This window comes from Astatotilapia calliptera, chromosome 3 (genome assembly GCF_964374335.1).
Source record: "Astatotilapia calliptera chromosome 3, fAstCal68.1, whole genome shotgun sequence".
NCBI lineage: Eukaryota > Metazoa > Chordata > Actinopteri > Cichliformes > Cichlidae > Astatotilapia > Astatotilapia calliptera.
The window spans coordinates 49,543,793-49,564,110 of NC_137424.1; the positions used below are offsets into that span (position 1 = coordinate 49,543,793).

The 20,318-nt window shown below is 37.9% G+C and overlaps 1 protein-coding gene and 2 long non-coding RNA genes across 5 annotated transcripts in view; 2 read left to right on the forward strand and 1 right to left on the reverse strand.

Moving 5' to 3' along the window:
• Nucleotides 1-20,318, reverse strand: part of LOC113019114 (cerebellin-1) — an 81,334-nt gene that overhangs the window by 15,540 nt on the left and 45,476 nt on the right. The gene's annotated exons all lie outside the window — the stretch shown is intronic.
• On the forward strand, nt 782-6,109 carry LOC145425465 (uncharacterized). The gene is made up of 3 exons (XR_013906154.1): nt 782-2,512; nt 3,683-3,709; nt 4,998-6,109. It is a non-coding gene; the product is annotated as an uncharacterized LOC145425465 (long non-coding RNA).
• LOC145425467 (uncharacterized) lies at nt 13,476-18,319 on the forward strand. Of its 2 annotated transcripts, none has more exons than XR_013906156.1 (2): nt 13,476-13,777; nt 14,726-18,319. It is a non-coding gene; the product is annotated as an uncharacterized LOC145425467 (long non-coding RNA). The 2 variants fall into 2 exon arrangements; XR_013906157.1 differs by having other exon boundaries at nt 14,741-18,319.

Below are 20,318 nucleotides of genomic sequence, written 5' to 3' on the forward strand. Positions count from 1 at the left end.
TTAAAAAGTCTCATAGCAGTGGGGTTAAGGGACCTCCTGAACCTCTTGAGTCCTGCAGTGGAGTGAGATGAACCTCTGCAGCTCCTACTGTGAGGATGCTTAGGCGATCACCAACACCAGCTCCTTGGTGTTGGTGTTCAGCAGAAGACTGTTCTTATTACTGCAGTCAGTTAAATAAATCTATCATAATAAAGTACATTTTAACATAATGACCTTATGTTTATTTATGTCTTTTAACCATTATTTCAAATTCAAAGAATCCTGTTTGAAACATTTATTAAACTTATAGAATTAAATTTCTGCTAGTTGCTTTTTGTTGCAAAAAAATCTAGTATAATAATATTTAAATTTACATATATTTTTCACGTTTTCCATGCCAATTTTGTGTAATTGCGGAGTTTCCCACTACCCGTGAATGCCTCTTTTTTTAACGTCTCTGCCTGACTCCTGAATCTCCGTCCACTCTCAGCTCGATCCCCACCGGTAAGCGCTGCTTCTCTGTCTCTCTTTTCTGAAATGAAATGTCTATAAGCTGTATGAGGGATTTACCCAGTTGTTGTTAGTGACTTATGAAGCCAGTCGAAGTATAAGTCATGTTAAAGTAACACAATGGCTGCTTTTTTAGTGAAACGTTGTAATTTTACTATTTAAAAGGAGTGTTTGGTATGCTAGCACTAAGTGCTAACGCCTAGCCTAGCTGCTATAGGCCCAGTGTGAAATTAATATGGTTCATTTGATTGTTTATTACAGTTATTGTGTTGTATTTGGTTCATTTGGTGTGTTAGTGTTTCTGAGTCTGTTAGGGAAGCTGAAGTTAATTCTCTTCACAAATCAGTCAGTTAAAAACGGCCTCATTCTTTCGGTTGTAAGGTAATGAGCCGTCATTTTAGAACCACTGATTAGCTGCTGAAGCAGCAGGGTCGGCAACTTCAAAGGAGCCATTTTACCGCCATTAGCTGTGTCCCAAAACGTCGGCTGCATCTTTCGGAGGACCCAGCCTTCGCGGTCTACGTGGACCGAGAAGGCTGTGAAACTGGACGGTCTAGCCTTCAGATTTGCGTCACCGCTGTCTCGCTGGAGTTTAATAAACTCGGCCGTCTGCTCCTTGCTATTTAAAATATAACAGGACACTGGCGTAAATTCTCGACCGTTTAACGTTTATTGAGCTGTGTGAAAATCCCGGAGGAACCCACCGGATTGATTAATAAAGCTTTATTTAATCTAATAATCTAATAACTTTGATCTCAGCCAAACCGATTTACTCCAGAACAAATAAAACACAGAAAAAGGCAAACAATTACATTTTTAAGTTATCAGAGTGACTTGTATATCATGTTTAACCTGAGTAGCGAAAGAGCGGGGGTCTGAACCCCCCTCCCAGCTTGCCATCGAGCCGGTGGGTGACAGACGTCTCTGAAAACGTCGGCACACTTTTGCAAATATGCGATGTCTTGATAAACCAAGCAGATATTTGCAATTTACACCGCTACTTTCTCGCCTAAAAATATGTTAAAAGTTTATTCGGGGAAATGAAGGACTCATTTGTCGGCCGCATTTGAGACAGCCTTCGTCGACTGGCTGTGACATAATCGGCCTTCAAATGCGGCCTCCGGAGGATGCAGCCGACATTTTGGGACACAGCTTCTGACTGAAAGCCGGGAGAAAAAGAGTCACGTGCCTGTACCGGTGTGTTTTTGTGCTGTGGGTTAATTAACAGAAGGGAGAGAGAGAGTGAGGATGAAACACATAATATAAGAATAATAACATCTCTTAACAAGAAGTTTTTTTTTAATTAGGTAATTTTAGTTTTTTAGTTAAATTTTAAGAACTGTTTAACAAACACTTGTTTGTGCAGGTTTTTTTTTTTTTTTTTAATGAAACCTACACCTGCAGCTCTGTTTAACTTCTCACTTTGTGAAAAACTAACGAAATATAAAAAAGTCCACCTTCAAATAAATAAAATGCAGCAGTGCACCATTAATATTATAAATATGATATGTAGATATTTAAAACAACAGCATATTAAATGATACTGTGTGCAGGTGATAATATTTTTAGGAAGCAGAATTTGAATGCAGACGAACTCAAATGTTGAAGCCTACAAAAATATCATCCAAGCTTTCATTTATGATTGTTCATGCTTTGAAATTGTGATGTCAGAATTTGATAAAGTGTGCAGAGCTAGGTGTAGCAAATCATTGCTTATTAAATCTACTGTGTTATCTAATAGCACCAAACTAATAGAGCTATCACATAACTAAGAGACGTGTGTGGCTTATTACAAATGGATGAAACCATATTTTACCTTAATGAAGACAGTAATCTTTAATAAGGTGTAGAAAAAGGTGAGTTGTTTGTTGCTGTGGTAAACAAAGAATGTACTGAATCTTTTGTACTACACAGAGTGATGCAGTATTGACTGTGATGCTGATTTGAGTTGTCTCATTCTGTATTTTTGTGCTTTGTCTTTTGTTACACAGAGTGAAAGAGATCTTTGGTTTTGCCTTTGCTGGTAAGTAAACAGTGATTGTAACTGAGGCAGTATGAACCTGGCATTGCGTAGCACATTTGGCAACTTACATACAGTAGTTTGACTTTTTGTGATATGTTTCCATTTACTGATGGGCAAAAACACAAAGTCAGGATTTATTACCTGTAGCAGCAAAGCCCTCACACAGGACCTCTGACTGTCCCTGAAAATGTCCCTGAAGTTTAATAGCCCATTTATGTATGATTTAAATTTCTTATGGCTTATTGAATCCAAACATAGCTAAATGTCAGTTGTTCATTTTCTCCTTATGTTTGTGGATTTAAGTAGCAGACAAAACAATGAAAGTGTTTTAGGGGAGTCAGTATAAGTGGTTGCTCAAACACTTAAGAGCTGCACAGGTATTGATTCATATTGTCTCTCAAATTCTGCTGATGTGTTACATTAAAGTCAGAACACTGTAGAAGTATTTTGTACAGTTAAGCAATAATGAAAAACTAAGAAAACCAGAGGTGTGAGTGGACATTGTTAGGTACATTACAGCCAGTGTGTCTAATTAGTTTATCACTTATTTGGTGAATATAATGTGTTTTAAAATTTAATAGAAAAGTTGCCAAAAAGGTACACTGCAAAATACATAAATATTCCTAGCAACAGGTATAATGAAAGGACTTTTTAGTGTAAAAATTTAAGACATTTAATTTTAATTACAAAACATGGTGCACCTCTGCTATTGTAACATGTCAATATTTAAAACTATTTTAAGATTTACATATTCATATCAGACATGACGAGGTTTTCTGTTGCTTCTGATTTATATAATTATTTTGTATCTAACATTTTTAAAAGTTTTGGCTTTCACACTTTAGTAGTACTGACCTGTTGTAGAAAATGTTGGAGCCACAAAGCTTCTGTGTAGGAAATATTTGGTATATCCTGCACTTGTGCCAACAAATATTGGTGGCTATTCTTTATATTTCTGTAGTAATGAATGCTTTTATTACACTTGCTACAGCCATGTGAGACGCTGCAGTTCATTTATCTCCTCTTTAGACTACAGTAAGCTCATAAAGCCTTAAATAAATTAAGAATTTTACTAGTTAATTTATGTCACAGTAAATTGGATTGTGTGTGAAGAGGCTCAACAGTCTGAATCATCAAACAGTGATCTGATGAATTGTTTCCTTTCTCTAGACTGCTGATCTGATCGTCTCCAGTCTGGTAAGTAAAGGTTTGTCTGAGGTACAGTGCTGGGAAATGTTTCTCATTATAGGACATTCAGTTTAGTGGAGTGAGTCAGCACAGCTCTTGGGAATAATCAGATCGTAGAAAAGTCTGTGTAAACATTTCCAGACTTACAGATCTCTCTTATCATCATAGTACATTTTTAATTAGGCCCTAATATCGGCCATGCTAAGTTTATTGTAGATTTAGTGGAGTGTGTATTAAACATGCCCCATATTTGACTGAAAAATGTAGAAACTGCTGTTTAGGAGTCATCTGTCTCCAAATTTTTCATTTTGCCAAAAGTCATACTGAGTAAATTATTTTTTACTTTTATGTTAACGGCTCCCCAGACATTATGATATACTGTTGAACCAGGTAAGTACACACAGAAACGGGAATTTGAGACCTTTGGGCATTTAGGATCATGTGAGTTGAGTGCTGTGAAGTGTTTAAAGCAGGTGGTCTGAAACTGTCTGCTCTGACTTCATTGTGTGGGTTTAGCTTGACCATATAATGTTTATAGTAAGTTACTGTAGCACCACATCTTGGTTTACAGACTGTGTTTGTTTTTATTGTGTTAATAGAATGCAAAAATGTCCTTAGAAATGTTCCACCACCATATGATAAACATTTTCATTCAGTTGAATCTAATAATGTACTGTACGACTCTTCAGTGTGTAATGATATATATGTTCTGTATTTTTCGGACTGTAAGGCGCACTAAATTCTAAGGCACATTAAGCCAAACAAAACAGATAAGTCAAACTTTATTCAACTCATTTACAATAACTCTCAAAATTGTTCAGTTGTAAGACATAAAATACAGAACAATACACTCACTTTTCAGGATTTATGGACTGATGAATGTGGATTGATCAGTTTGAAATCTGCTTCATAAGCATGGCTCTCAACAGGTGCCAGGCCCTTATACACACACACACCATATTATGTTGAAGCACAGTACGAATTACTCTATGAGGGTGCTGACTATGTTAGCCATGCTCCTTAGAAAAAAAGAAGAAAAAAAAAAAGAAAAGCCATGCTCCGACAATACATCAAGTGGTGCTGCTTTGTAGCTTACCAAAGTCATACTAAAACATTTGACAGAGTGCCGTGTACCACATAGAATTGGTTTGAAATCAGTAAGCACAACCATACAGAAGGTGCACTGTCTATTTTTGAGAAAATTAAAGGCTTTTAAATGTGCCTTATAGTCTGAAAAATACGGTAAAGCCAGGTTTATTGGAAGTGTGTCTAATTCCACTTTCTTTCTGTCTTACAGGTGACCTGCTGCAGAAAACCCTCTCCCTCTATCATTAACAAGCCATTAACAAGCAAATTCAGTCTGTCCTATCACTCTCCCTCTCCCTGCTCCATCTTTTTTGACAAGCCATTCTATCTTCTATCCATTCTCCGCCATGTACTCTATCTAATTTTGACAAGCATAAGCCCTAGTTTGACAAGAAACCAAGTTTGACAACAAACCAAGGTTGACAACAAACCAAGTTTTTGGAAATTGAAGTTACCGCAACTTCGACGATCTGTTTTCAGAAATCTGAGAGATCTCTGCTCTCACTGCTCCTTCTTTCCTGTCGTTAAACTCTCTCATATCCACTCATTTTACTGGAAATTACAAGTAAGAAGTTGAATATACAGTACAGTAGAAGTCACTGTAGAAACTACTTACACAGCCCTACATTTGTCATTTTAATTTTGCATTACACTTTGGAATAAACATTGATTGGCTTACAGGTGCAATTGCTTTGATAAATTATATAAAATATACACCTCTTAAAGGTTTATTTGTAATAAGACAATCTGGTTATTTTGTAATATATACATTCAGACTGCTCTATTTACATAAATATTAAATTAGATTCAAATACATTTTTCAAGTCTGTTTCATTGAGTATAACATTTGACTACAGTAAGTTTATACTAATATTATTTAAGGACAAACCCATTTCTATTACTCAGTGTAAGTATTGAGTTACAATTGTCATTGAGAAGCTGCCCTGAGGACCCAGACTTCCTGTTTCCTGACTGCTGCAGAACATCCAGCTGAAGAATCCTCATCGCCTGTCATCTGATCACCACACCACCACAGCTCCTTATATTTGCTTTAGATTTTAGATATCTCAAAGATTTACACAAAGTCTACTTCAAAGCTAAGAGTTTTATTATAGCCTGTTGATTGTTGAGATTTATTCTGCATATTACTTCACAGAAGTATAGACCTATTCATTAACCAGTCTGGTTAAAAAAAAGAAGTAATAATATACAGTTGTTGAAAAAGCTACAATAAAACGTTTTTAAGGATCTTTCAATAACTTTTATATTGAGTTTGTATTTAAGCCAGCCTTTTACATCAATTAAACGGTCATAAGAACACTTTACCATTTGTATAGTTGATCCATTTAATAGAAACTTGAGGAGTTTTTCAGTGTTTACAGGTTGAGTTTTGTATACATTTGTGTATAAATACATATAAGGTCCAGTTTGTACTTGCACAAAATGCCAAGGAAAGGTCAAAGGTCACAGTCCCAGAAGCTTAGATGGCAAAAGCAGAAGGAACAGGTAAATCTTTCTCAGACCGGTGAGCAGGTAAAGGTGTCTGTTACAAGTATTCCCAGTCCAGAAGTGCAGCTCAGCGTTCAGACGGCCGCAGTGTCTTATGCAGATGTGGTAAAGAGAGGTGTTTGCTCATCATCTGTGCCAAATGCTAAAGAACAACAGGTAATCCAGACTGAACCCCAGCTATCTGTGCAAACGCAGCATGATGGAGAAGCTCCAGGACCTTCTCATGTACAGGTTACAAACAGTGAAAGTCGTCCACGAGTGAGTAGCATCTGTGCATCCCGAAGCCAGGCCAATGCTAAGTATGGAAAGTACCGGAATCAGCAATGCATGGCGAACAGTTTGGTTTTCCTGTCATTCTTACACGAGGATGAATTCATTACCAGAGCAGATCTTAACCGTGTGTTGGACAAAGGCCATGCCGTGTATTCAGATGCCAGAAAGAGGTTTGTGAACAGCGTGTTTCTAGCCTGTGATGAACTTCCCACTGTGATCATCAGCCGCAGACACGAGTATCAAGTCGACATGTCTCAGTTTGCTCTTTATGGCACATTTGACGGTACAGATCATCTTCCGAGCCTTGAACAGGGACTACAGTGTTTGGCTTCAGACATTTGCTATGCTTTGCTAGTCATGGGAGGAACAGCCATTGCAGTTTCCAGGCTGACTTCAGGTGAATACGCATATTTTGATCCTCACCCACGTAAGTCTACAGGAATGCCATTGTCGCTAAGTGTAAGTGGTGGAACTGCAGTTATGTTAAAATTCACACGTCTTAACGACATGATTGACAGGATCAAACGTTTGTACAGAATGTTCAGCATCGCACCAAGCTGCACTTATGAACTACAGCCTGTTGAGTTCCACAGTGAAAACGTTGCTGACCAAAGAAATGCTGATGAAAACAGACAAACAGCTACAACTGTTCCAGCACCAGCTTTAAATGAACCTAAATTTGAAACCCCCAAATCCACTGAGAAAACACAGAAAACTGTGGCCGACACTTTAGCTACTGAAGTGATGTCATCCAGAGTGGATTATTCAAATGAGCCAGCTGCTGAGCTGAACAATTCTGATTATTTAGAAATAGAAACCTCTGCATCTTCTGTAAGAGACACTCAGGTAACAAAAGATTCTGTTCCTCTGAATGATTTAAACACTGCCTCCTGTTTAACTATGACAACAGATGAACTCTCACATAAACTGTTGAAGCATAATAAACAGCAAAGGAGAAAGATTAGGAGACGACTGTTGGTCCAAGAAAAACTACCACAGAGAAGGGAAAATCAGAAAAAGAAAGAAAGACAGATGTACGCTTTTGATGAAAGCTTTAAGGCAAAGAAAAAAGATTCTAGCAGAAAGTCTCATGATCCTGATCACAGACAGAAGAAGAGTGTGTACAAAAATAATCTGTGTAAACTCAATGCTACATATAGAGAGAAACAGAGAGAACATTTTAGAAAAATCTATAGAGATAGTGCTAAAATTAGAGAGAGAAAAAGAGAACGTGTCATAAGGATGTATAAAGAAGATTCTTTATTCAGAGAAAAGCAGAAGGAACGTATAACAAGAACATATAGAGAATCTCCCATTTTTCGAGAAAAGCAGAAGGAACGTATAACAAGAACATATAGAGAGTCTCCCATTTTTCGAGAAAAGCAGAAGGAACGTATAACAAGAACATATAGAGAGTCTCCCATTTTTCGAGAAAAGCAGAAGGAACGTATAACAAGAACATATAGAGAATCTCCCATTTTTCGAGAAAAGCAGAAGGAACGTATGAGAAAAACATATAAAGAATCTTATAGACAATCTCCTATATTCAAAGAACAGCAGAAGGAACGTATAAGAAGAAATTACAGAACTTGTGCTGGATTCAGAGAGAAACATAAAGCTTACATGAGGTCATATGTTTCTAACCTATATAAAGAAAGTGTAGAATTTAGACAGAAAAAAAAATGTTACATCACTAAACGTTATGGAGAAGAGAGACAATTTCAGCAGCAACACAAGGACAATATGAGAGAACGAATGAGAGTAAAATATTGGAACAGTATTTCTTTTAGACAGATGCATAATATCAGATGTGCAATGAAAATAAAAAGAAAATATCGTCAGATGCATCGACCAGCTGACAGTTTACAGTGTCATCCAGAGAACACTTTAATGAATGAGGCCATATCTCGTTTCAGATCCAACATTAAGTCAGCACCATCTTATGTTTGTACTGTTTGTCTAAAAGCTTCTTTTCCTAATCAGGTGAAAATCTGCAAAAGAGAAAATTACTCAAAACACCAAATTGTAGCTCAGCAGTGTCTAACTGGTAAATTTGTTCATGTGTGTGATGAAGCATGTCATGATCACTGCAGCTTTCCTGTTGAGAGAAAAAAGGAGTATATCTGTCACACGTGTCACAGTTCCCTCAAAAGTGGACGCATGCCAAGACTTGCTGCTGTCAACGGTTTAGAACTGCAGGATATTCCAGCTGAACTGTGCGATCTCAACATTCTGGAGAGACATCTGATTGCCAAATGCATACCATTTGCTAAGATTATTCCTCTTCCAAAGGGCAGACAGAGACTCATACGTGGTAATGTGGTGTGTGTACCATCTGAGGTCCAACAAACAGTTGACAGTTTACCGAGGATCAGAAGCCAATCACAGATCATGAGGATAAAGCTGAAAAGACGACTGTGCTACAAAGGCCATCAGCTGTTCCAGACTGTCACCTGGTCTAAACTCATTCAAGCCCTGCGTAAACTCAAACAAATTCATCCACAGTACACAGATATTATTATCAGAGATGATGCATTGCTTTGTGATCCAACGTTACCTGATGATGACAGCAGTGATGAAGCCAGCATGGGAAGTGATGATTATGATGAAGCAGATTTAATGGAAATTGACAACTATGAAAAAGATGCCCTTTTGTGCGAAAGTGAGTCTGAAAGTGACCAAGCTATTAATATGCAATCCTGTGATGAACAACCAGAGGAACAAAATCCAGATGAACCAGAAAGTGATTTGAACAATGGAGGTTTTGCTCTAGAAAGTTGTCTGCAGCCTGTTGACATTTCAGAAGAGATTCTCTGTTTCACTGATAACACATATTGTGTGGCTCCTGCAGAAAGAAACAATCCTGTTAGCTTCTTCAGAACTCCTCATTTGGAAGCCATGGCATTTCCTGTGCAGTTTCCTACCGGTCAGAATACACTGGATGAAAAGAGACTTCTTAAACTCACACCAAGTGCTTACTTCAAGTCAAGGCTTTTCAACATTGATGCAAGATTTGCTAAAGACACAAATTACCTGTTTTTCTCACAGTTTGTCACTGAAATACATTTGGCTAATTCCAGCATGACAATACAGCTAAGGAAAGGTAAAACTATGACCAAAGATGGACGCAAAATCACATCGGGAATGTTACAAAGTAAGACAGAAGTAGAGAAGCTGGTAAGAAATAAAGATGCAATCAGATTTATGCAGCCACTCAGAGGAACTCCAGCTTACTGGCAGAAAACTACCAAAGATTTATTCAGTATGATTCGTCAAATAGGAACACCTCAGTTCTTTGTCACTTTCTCTGCTGCTGAGATGAGATGGCCTGAAGTGATTCAAGCAATAAAGAGACAGCAAGGTGAAGAGGTTGATTTTGAAGCCCTGGACTGGTCAGAAAAGTGTGAAATTCTAAGATCAAATCCAGTAACCACCATGCGGATGTTTGATAAGCGTGTTGAGGCTTTGTTCAGAGATTTGCTTTTTTCTCCTGCACAGCCCCTTGGTGAGATCATTGATTACTTTTACAGAGTTGAGTTCCAGCACAGAGGTAGTCCGCATATACACATGTTGCTGTGGATTCGAGAAAAGGTAGAAGCAGATGTGGATGATGACCAAACTGTCTGTGACTTTGTGGACAGATACATCTCAGCTCAACTCCCTGATCCAGAAAAACAACCTGAACTGCACAAAAAAGTCTCTGAACTACAAAAGCACAGCAAGAACCACACAAAGACATGCTTTAAGAGTGTGAACTCTGGTTGTAGATTTGGGTTTCCAAAACCACCATCCACAAGAACAATGATTGTGAGACAGGATGAGGATTCAGACACTGAAGCTGCAAAAGCCAAACTCAGACCTTTGTTGAACCTGCTGAAGGAACCTGAAGCTGCTTCCCTCACCATAGAGCAGATTCTGTCACGATGCAACTTGACAATGAATGAGTATGAACAATGCCTCCAGAACATAAACAAGAAAACAGCTCTGATTCTGAAACGTGACCCAAAGGACTGTTGGATCAACAATTACAACCCAGATCTGCTTGAAGCCTGGAACTCTAATTTAGATGTCTCATTCATTTTGAATGCCTATTCATGTGTAGAATACCTCTGTAAATATATAACAAAGAAAGAATCTGGCCTCTCTGAATACCTGAAGACAGTTATCGATAACTCTGATAAGAACACCGTCAATGAATGTGATGAAATGAGAGCTGTGATGCAGGCTTACTCAAAAAAGAGAGAGATCAGCGCACAGGAGTGTGTGACTCGAGTCTGTGGCCTAAAAATGAAAAAATGTTCCCGCAGTGTTGTATTTGTACCAACAGATGATAACCCAGTAAAAATGAGTCGGCCCATGAGCTTCCTGGAAAGCACAACACATGACAGCTGTAATATTTGGATGACAAGTTTGAGTGATAAATACAAATGCAGACCTGAGACCCCAGAATATGAGGAAATGTCGCTGGCTGATTTTGCTGCCCTGTGCCGGTTGGTGAGTGGTCCAAATGAAGGAAAAGATGTGCTTCCTCTTCTAAACCAGCTTGGATTTGTACAAAGGCGAAAGAATGATAAACCAGCTATAATCAGGTATTACCACTGTTCACAGGAAAAAGATCCTGAGCAATATTATGGTCGACTGTTGAGACTTTACCTTCCACACAGATCAGAGCAGGAACTGAAACCACAATGTTTCCAAACCTATCAGTCCTTCTACAACTCAGGTTTTGTGCGACTTCCATGTTCAGACCACAGTGAGTCTGTGAAACGGATTGTGAAGAGAAATAAAGACAAGTATGAGAAGAACTCTGAGGATATTGAGAGTGCACTGGAAGAGTTTGAACAAAATAGGGATGTTGTGATCGATGAATGGTGTAATCTTGCTCCTGAATCTGAAGTTGTGAGGCTGCAATGTGATGAGAATCTTCCTGAGAGACATTCTGATGATGAGAACGAACAGGAGAATGTCCCCGACTACAGTCGTCAGTCTGATGCTGTAACAGAGATCAGAGCCATCAGAGAACAACCTGCAGTCGATCCAGCCGTGGTACGTGTAATGTATCAGAATCTGAACCAGAAGCAGGCCTGCGTGTTCTATACTATAAGAGACTGGTGTATTCAGCGAGTTTGTGGTTTGAACCCAGATCCATTTTTCTTCTATATCAACGGTGGTGCAGGAACTGGAAAGTCACATCTGATTAAATGTATTCACTCTGAAGCATCAAAGATCCTGAGCAGACTGCCTGCTAATGCAGAAGAAGCTGACATATCAAATCCAACTGTTTTACTTACTTCATTTACCGGGACAGCAGCTTTCTCTATCAATGGCTCTACATTACATTCTCTACTGAAACTACCCAGGAGTCTGAAACCACCCATTCAAGGACTTGGTAACCAACTGGATGAAGTCAGATCTGAGCTGATGAATGCAGAAATTATTGTTATTGATGAGATTTCAATGGTTTCAAAACCCCTTTTTGCCTATGTGGATGCAAGACTGAAACAAATCAAAGGCACTCAGAGACCTTTTGGTGGAATGTCAGTTTTAGCTGTTGGAGATTTTTACCAGCTGCCACCAGTGCGACAGTCTAAACCTCTCTGCGTTTACGATCCAGAACAGATTGACCTATGGCAGGAACATTTTCAGATGATCACTCTAACCGAGATCATGCGTCAGAAAGATGATGTGGCCTTTGCAGAGATGCTGAACAGGATTAGAGTGAAAGAAAAGACGGATGAGCTTTCTCAGTGCGACAGAGATTTGTTGTCACAGGCTGTGACTGCACCAGAAGAATGTCCAACTGAGGTCTTACACATTTATGCCACCAACAAGAATGTGGAATCCCATAACACAGATACCCTGAAGAAGCTTCATTCAAACATCATAATCATCACTGCAGACGATTTCCAGAAGGATAAACGTACAGGCAGAATGGAACGAAGAGACAAACCATTTACAGGTGGGAGAAATGATTTACCTGACACTCTGAATGTTGCTGAAGGAGCTCGAGTCATGCTGACCAGAAACTTGGACACACTAAACGGTTTAGTCAACGGTGCTTTTGGTATACTGGTAAAGGTGGTGAGATCTGAAAATGATGGACACATAATCAAACTGGGGCTCAGAATGGACAACCGGCAGCCTATGAGACACAACCGCAGTGCTAATGCAGCATCTGATGATCTGGTTTACATTGAGAGAGCAGAGGAGAGTCTGAAGTTTAAAGGAGCAGTACGCAGACAGTTTCCTGTAAAGCTAGCATTCGCCTGCACAATTCACAAAACTCAGGGTCTTACAACACAGACAGCTGTAGTTTCAATGAAGAACATTTTTGAACCAGGTATGGCTTATGTTGCTCTCAGCAGGGTGACGTCTCTCAGTGGACTCTATTTGCAGGACTTGGATGAGAAAAAGATTTACTCCAATCCCGAGGTAACTGCAGCACTCCAAACCATGAGACAAGCCAGCGTTGAGGAAATGATGCCTCTTCTTCAGGTCAGAGAAACAGCCAGCAGACCTGACACTCTTACACTGATCCATCACAATACAGAGGGTTTGCCATCTCACATCAGTGACATCAAGAGTCATCATGAAATGTGTTTAGCAGATGTTTTGTGTCTCACAGAGTCTCACCTTCAAGGCTCCTTTGTTGCAGACAGTCTTAATTTGGATGGCTACACCATGTTCAAACGCAACAGACATGTGTCCTACACAAACTTTCCTCACATGGCCAGCAGAAGTGGTGGTGGAGTTGTTGTGTATTTGAGGAATCATTTTCAGGTTCAGGTAAAACAGTATCTGCATAATGTCACTGATCTTGAGTTTTTAGTGTTGAAGGTTCAGGCTCCATTCCCTGCGCTCATTGCTGTTGTGTACAGACCCCCTGACTACAGTTTGACACCATTCATGCAAAACCTTTTAAGTCTTTTAGATTCCCTTGAAATAATGGACTGTCACCCAATCATTGTGTGTGGAGATTTTAATGAGAACCAGTTGCAGAGTGGAAGAAAACAGATTCTGGAGCAGTTTCAGTCGAGAGGGTATTCACAGCTGATCACTTCTGCCACTACAGACAAGAACACCCTGCTTGACCTCATTTTTATTTCTCAGCCAGATCAATGTCTCCATTCCGGTGTTCTGAGATCATACTACAGTTACCACAACCCTGTGTTTTGTGTCCTGTCCTCGAGCCAATCATGAAGTCGTCTGGTGAGTTTTGAAACAATTACAGATCATGTTTGTTACAGAGTTTACTGATTGTAGAGTATGAAAAATATTTTTCATTGGAAAAAATTGTCTTCCCTACTCTGTCTGTAAGAAGACCCTTTCTTATTGCAATGTTATTAATCATGTCACCAAATCATGGCTGAACTTCATGCAGAGCCGGGAGATCTGCTTTCTGTTATCATGCACCTCAGATCTGAAATATACTGCATTAAACGGACATAATTTATTTTTTATTCTCATGTTTTAAATGACTAAATCTACTTATACATTTTTTCATGGATGTTAATTGTCATCTCCTTTTTTGATACTTTTTTTACTCTGACGTATGTATCTCAACAAACGAGATCTTCCCCTCCAAGATGCTTTCAAATATGAAATAGTAAATAAATAAATCACAGATAAATGCAGGTATTTATTATGGGTCACATGAATAAATACAGACAATTATATTTTCTTGATTATAGTAAATTTTGTAGAATCAAATGTTTTTTGGATGAATGAGGTTTTGCTTATCATGTTTTACAGGTAAAAAATGTTAAAAGTTTTAAACTATCTTTAGGCTACCAGAGATGTCTATAATGATACATTATGTAGAGAAAAACATTTTCACAGCTTACAGAATTTGTATAAAAACTGATTTAGAAGTACATGGAAAGTTTCTGCATCAATTTTCTGACTTGGCCTTTATCCGGGTGGGTTTGGGTTTGGGTGGATAAAGGCCAAGTCAGAATTCTCTGAGCAGCTGGAAAAAGCTGCTAATAAACAAAGACATCAGAAAGCGGGGGCTTTAGGTGTAGCCCCCGCTTTCTGACGCACTAATTAGATTTAGTAACTGACACCCCATACCAGCATTATATAGACACTTGGGGGCTGAGATGGGTGGGTGGGGAGGGGGGGTGGGTGGTGTTAAAAGCACTTTATGTTTTGTAGATGTATTTTTTTCAGACAGGGCACACACAGTCCTGTTTCCTTTGTGGGAAAACCTTCAAACTTCACCATCCTCAGCTGAAACAACAACATCTTAACACCATCTTCATGAACTGCTGAGCCAAACCTGATCCATCAGTGCTGGACTGCACAGATAACTACATGCCACACAGAGACTGCTGTTTTATGAACTGCCATACCAGTATGTCTTCAATGGAGAAGATGACACACCCATCACCTGACCTCCTGCCTGATCTGGAGACCATCATCATGCTGCCACACTACACACCTCTGAGACCATGAATGATGACTCCTACTGAGGAAACTGTATTTCCTGTCAGAGATGCTCAGTGATCCTCAGAGCAGAGAGAGGTATGATTCTTTATCTTTGATAAAAAATGTCAGTGTTTTTAATTCAATTAATTAATTAAAATCCTGTTTAGTGCATAAATAATTCCACACTCAAATGATTATACTTGTTGACACTTTTTGAGTTTTAATTCACATTATGGATTACAAATCTATGCTTTTTCTACTCTGTCTCTCTGTGCAGGTATTGCTGTCTTCTGAGTTCTTCAGTGTCCCAACTGAGACATTCAAACCTCATTGCAGAGCTCATGTCTTTCCTCACCATCATGTGAGTGTGAGATTGCTCTGGATTCTGGTTATGTGGCCTGCAGCACCTATAAGGTATTTCAACATTGTTCATTGCATAACTTATTTGTAGTTTTTAGGCCTTAACACAAATAAAATGTTCCTTTTTCTGTATTTTTTAGAACAAGCTCGTCCAGTGTGCCTGCATTCCAGCTTCTTAGACTCTACTCAAGTGGACAGAGTATCAGTGTTTGGCCACTCTTACAGACACCGACTTCTGTCAACTCACTACTACTGATCAGGCACCTGACTCCAGGAAGACAGAGGGCTGCAAGCCTGTCATCGTTTCCAGTGTGGCTTTGTATTCTTGGGGTAGCATCAGATTTTTCCCACAAATATTCAAAGGTAACACTTATTTTAAGCGTAGTTATTAAGTCAAAAGTCTTCCCTTGTGTTAATTTTATTTTTTTTATTTGTTTTTGTTTTCTTTTAGATTTATGTGCAGTGATCGGATGTGGTGGAGCTTTGTTAACTGTGTGGAAAACATCTGTTTGTGATGATATTTACAATGAGGCTTTAAGGTGACAGTTTCCATGTAATTTCAATCCTTTTACTAAGCAAAAACATGTTTGCAATTAACATATTTTTTTTAAGTTTTATCTTCTGGATTTCTGGTTAACATTCCTCTGTGACAGCAAATACTAAACTGGTCCAAGTACCCAGCATATCATTGGTCAAAGGCAAAAAGGACCACATGTCACACTAGCAATGAATTATTGACTGTGTTTGTGTCATCAGATTTAACTAACAATATCAGACATATGAAACTGAACTCTGGATTAATGTGCAGATTTTTTTTGTGTTTTTTTTTATTGTTGAATAATTATTTTGTAGAACAAACCCAATCTATTTACCCAAACAATGTAACTTGTTTGGGTAAATAGTGGATTAATATATCTAAGTCTATAAGTATAGCAAGCTGAATTCATACAGACACACAGCTCTAAATCCTGGATTGTAGGATGTACAAAAATGATCATGTGATTATTATGGACATTTAAATAACTATATCTATTGAACCATTACATGTATTCTTTTTAGAAATTACACAATCTCAAAATGTGAAAAAAGAAAGTGTTTAAGAGAATAAATAATGTGTGTTTGTATGAATCCTGCCTTAGTATGGGGTGTCAGTAACTACATTAGTATAGAGTAGGTCTAACAGTGGTTTTCCACATCTGCTCTAATACAGCAGTCCCCAACCTTTTTTGCGCCACGGACCGGTTTATGCCCGACAATATTTTCATGGACCGGCCTTTAAGGTGTCGCGGATAAATACAACAAAATAAAACTAGTACCGGTACTGAAAAAAAGAAAATTTATTCATAACACACGTGAAAAGACCCAGGAAAACCAAGTAAACGATAAAAACGATAACAAAATAACGCTGAAAACCGATAAAAACCCTGAAAACTATACATTTCACACCTGAGCCTCATCTCTCGCGGCCCGGTACCAAACGACTCACGGACCGGTACCGGTCCGAGGCCCGGGGGTTGGGGACCGCTGCTGTAATATATATAGATAATGGGTCAGACATATAAAGTCATTTTGAAAAGTTCATAAAGGTCATTTATATGTGTTCCTCTTTATCATTTTATATCAGGTCAAACAGCTGACTTGAGTTTTGATCAGAGTAGAACCATAACATTCATGCTAATGGTTCTACTGTTTACAGTTACTTTATGATGGATTTCACCCTGGTCACAGCACTATGTGAAAAGCTGTTAGAGGTAAAGTTAAGCCAATTAATACCTCATCATAAGTCACTCTCTAACGCAAAGCAGTGATTATTTTTCACTGTAATTTATTCCACAACGATGTTCTTTATTTGATCCTTGTTTCTTTAAATATGCAAATCGATTGTTCAGCTGTGTGACTCTCCACACCTCAAATATATCACAATGTGGACTTCATTTTGACAGTATTTTGTAGATTGGTACCATATTTATCATCAAATCAGGAAACTGTAAACTAATTGAAAAAATTAAGCTTATGAAAATTTTAATGTGGCATAGGAACATGTTGTTTATCCTTGCCAAATGGTATTTACACAAAACTCCAGCAAATCAGAGGATATATTTTTGTCTCTCACTTGCTATATATGTGTATATTTTTGCAGTTAATAGCCTATCATGTGTCTGCGCATCTTAGGGCCATAAACATAAACATGGCAAACAAGGATATGTTCACAATTCCAACAGATGCTTCAATTGTTTGTATAGATTTTAGATCAATTTGATTTGCATTTTCTATTAATATTTTTCTATTTGTCCCAAATGGTATTTTTATTTCTTTATGCCATTATTGTAATCATTGGAAACAACTGAGTAAATATTTTGTATCATATGTTTCTAAAAATATTTGAATGTTCTACTTTTCTACTACTGGTTTTCTACTTTCTAAACTTTCTGCCACTTTTTGGCATTTCAATAACATTATTTTTGGGTGTTTTAATCTCTGACCGCAGCATCTTGTGCATTTATTACCTAAATGTTGTTTGTGTGGGTCTTGCCTTTGTTATGTTTTTTTGCCATTTTTAGATTTCACCAGCTGTGCAAACTCGCAATTTTACCTTGGTTTTGTTCCACATTAGTTTATCTGCCGGCACGTTTTCTTCCTTTTCTAATGTTTTTGGTAATTTTTCACAGTTAAACAAGTAACTTTGAGGTTACTTCAGCATTTTCAGCTGTTATCTGTTGACAGTTTTGCCTAATTATTACATTTCTGCAAATTTCTAGCAGTTCTGATAAGTTGTAATATTTCTGCCAAGTTTTTAATTTTCTACTAAATTATATTATTTCTGCTAGGTTACACTACTTTTGTTTGTTATGTTATGTTAAGTTATGTTATTCTAAATTATTGCATTTCTGCTAAGTTATTACATTTTTCTTAACTTGATATTGTTCTGCAAAGTTATTAAAATTTCAGCAACTTTTTAAACACTGACTTTGATTTCTTCAGCTTCTTCAGCTATTTTCAACTATTTTCAGCAGACAGCTTCAGCTTTACAGTTTCCTCTAAGTGATTGCAGTTCTGCTAAGTTATTACATTTTAGCAAAGTTCTTTTGCTTCTGCAAAGTTTTTACAATTTCTGCAACTTTTCAGCTTTTTCAGCTACTTTTTGCATACAGCTTCAGCTTTAAGCATCCACACTGCATTTTCGCAGGAAATGCAAATTTTTCTAGTTCTAGTTGCTTCCGTACACTTTTTGCCGTTAAACTACTTCCACAATTTTCAGCCGATTTTCACCGTTCAAATTTTAAACTATTCAGCTATTTTTGCTAATTCCTGCTATGATTTTTGCTATTTTTAACTATTATACTTTTTAAAATATTCCACTTTTTTCCTTTAATTTGTCCCATTGAAATGAATGGGAAACTTCAGCAATTCTGCTAAAATTTGCTTGTTTTTGAAACTTAACTACTTCCTCATATTTTCACCTAGAACAACCATTCAAACTTTAAAATGTTCACAAATTATTGGGCTATTCAGGTATGATTCAGCTTTTTCAAATCTTTTACTGTTTTACTTTTATGCCTCTTAAAGTTTTGAGTTGCAAAATTGTGATTTTTCACAAAATACATGTGTTGTTATGGTTGCTATGCTCTTGGCTTCCAGTGTGCCACTGAAGGTTTTGCAATTTTCACTTCATGTCCGAACAACTTCCTGCTACTTGCTCAATTTTCACTCAACTTCCACAAATTATACATCAAAACGTAGGTATTTTTGCTGGCTTTCAGAAAATGTCACCATCATTGTTGTGGGATTTATAGAATTTTTGCAAATCTCCTCAGACTAACACAAGGTCAGAAAACTCTCCATATAAAGTGAATGGAGAGCTTGTTCAAAATCACCGCTGGATTTCTGTAATGAGAGGCATATTCGAATCGTCATATCTCCTTAACGAAGCAAAGTTAAGACATGAGGCTTGTCCCCGAATATCTTCAGACACCCCTGACGCTCACAATTCAAGAATTTCTTTCTCACCTATTACCGTTCTGAAATGAGTTGGACTTGTTTGAGGGTAGGAAATTCGTCCTTCGCTCAGATTTCTTCAGATTTCAAAGTCTGGAAATGAACCACTTTTTTCTCTCGTCATAACTTTTTGTTGGATTTCCACAGAGACCTGAAAATTTCCATGATTGTTCACCAAAGCCTGCTGTCTCTTACGGTGAAAGAATGATATCGATACTCCAAATAGATTTCAAGTTACAAAGCGTTGTTTGAGGGCAAGTCAAGGCAGTTTTTGCTTCGCTCTACTCAGTTATGGTGCATTAGAAGTCAAATATCTTTAATAATTCATATTTTAATGATAAATTGTAAACACTGGAAGATTCCCCCATGTCTTCTGAACAAAACGGTGTAAGAATGACCGTTCTAGCCCCTACGGTTAGGAAATTATGGTCATTTGTTTGAGGGGAGTCGTCACTATGAGAAATAGACTGCAATAATCCTGTGCCTCTCTCTGCTGCGTGTGTAAAAAGATGCACCTTTTTTGGCGGGAAAACGTAAACAGCCACTCTGATTGGTGGATTTAAATTCGGCAGCTCTCTCCCTCTGTGTCTGTTTGTGTGTGTGTGTGTGTGTGTGTGTGTGTGTGTGTGTGTGTGTGTGTGTGTGTGTGTGTGTGTGTTTAGTGGGAGAGAGAGGACCCTGCCCTTATTTGGCAGCATGTCATTGTAGGATTTAAATTGAATATAGTTAGACTGATTGACTGGATTAGAGCCTGTGTTTGTGTGTCCCTCTCTGCATTTCTGTTTCAATATGCCTCCATATTTGTAATTTTGTAAGTTATTGCTATTCTGCTAAATCATAGCATTTCTGGTACTTTTCGGTACTTGTGCTAAATACAGTATTTCTGCTAAATTATAGTATTTCTGCTTTATTATACTATTTGTGCTAAAACATAGTATTTCTACTAAATGTAGTATTTCTGCTT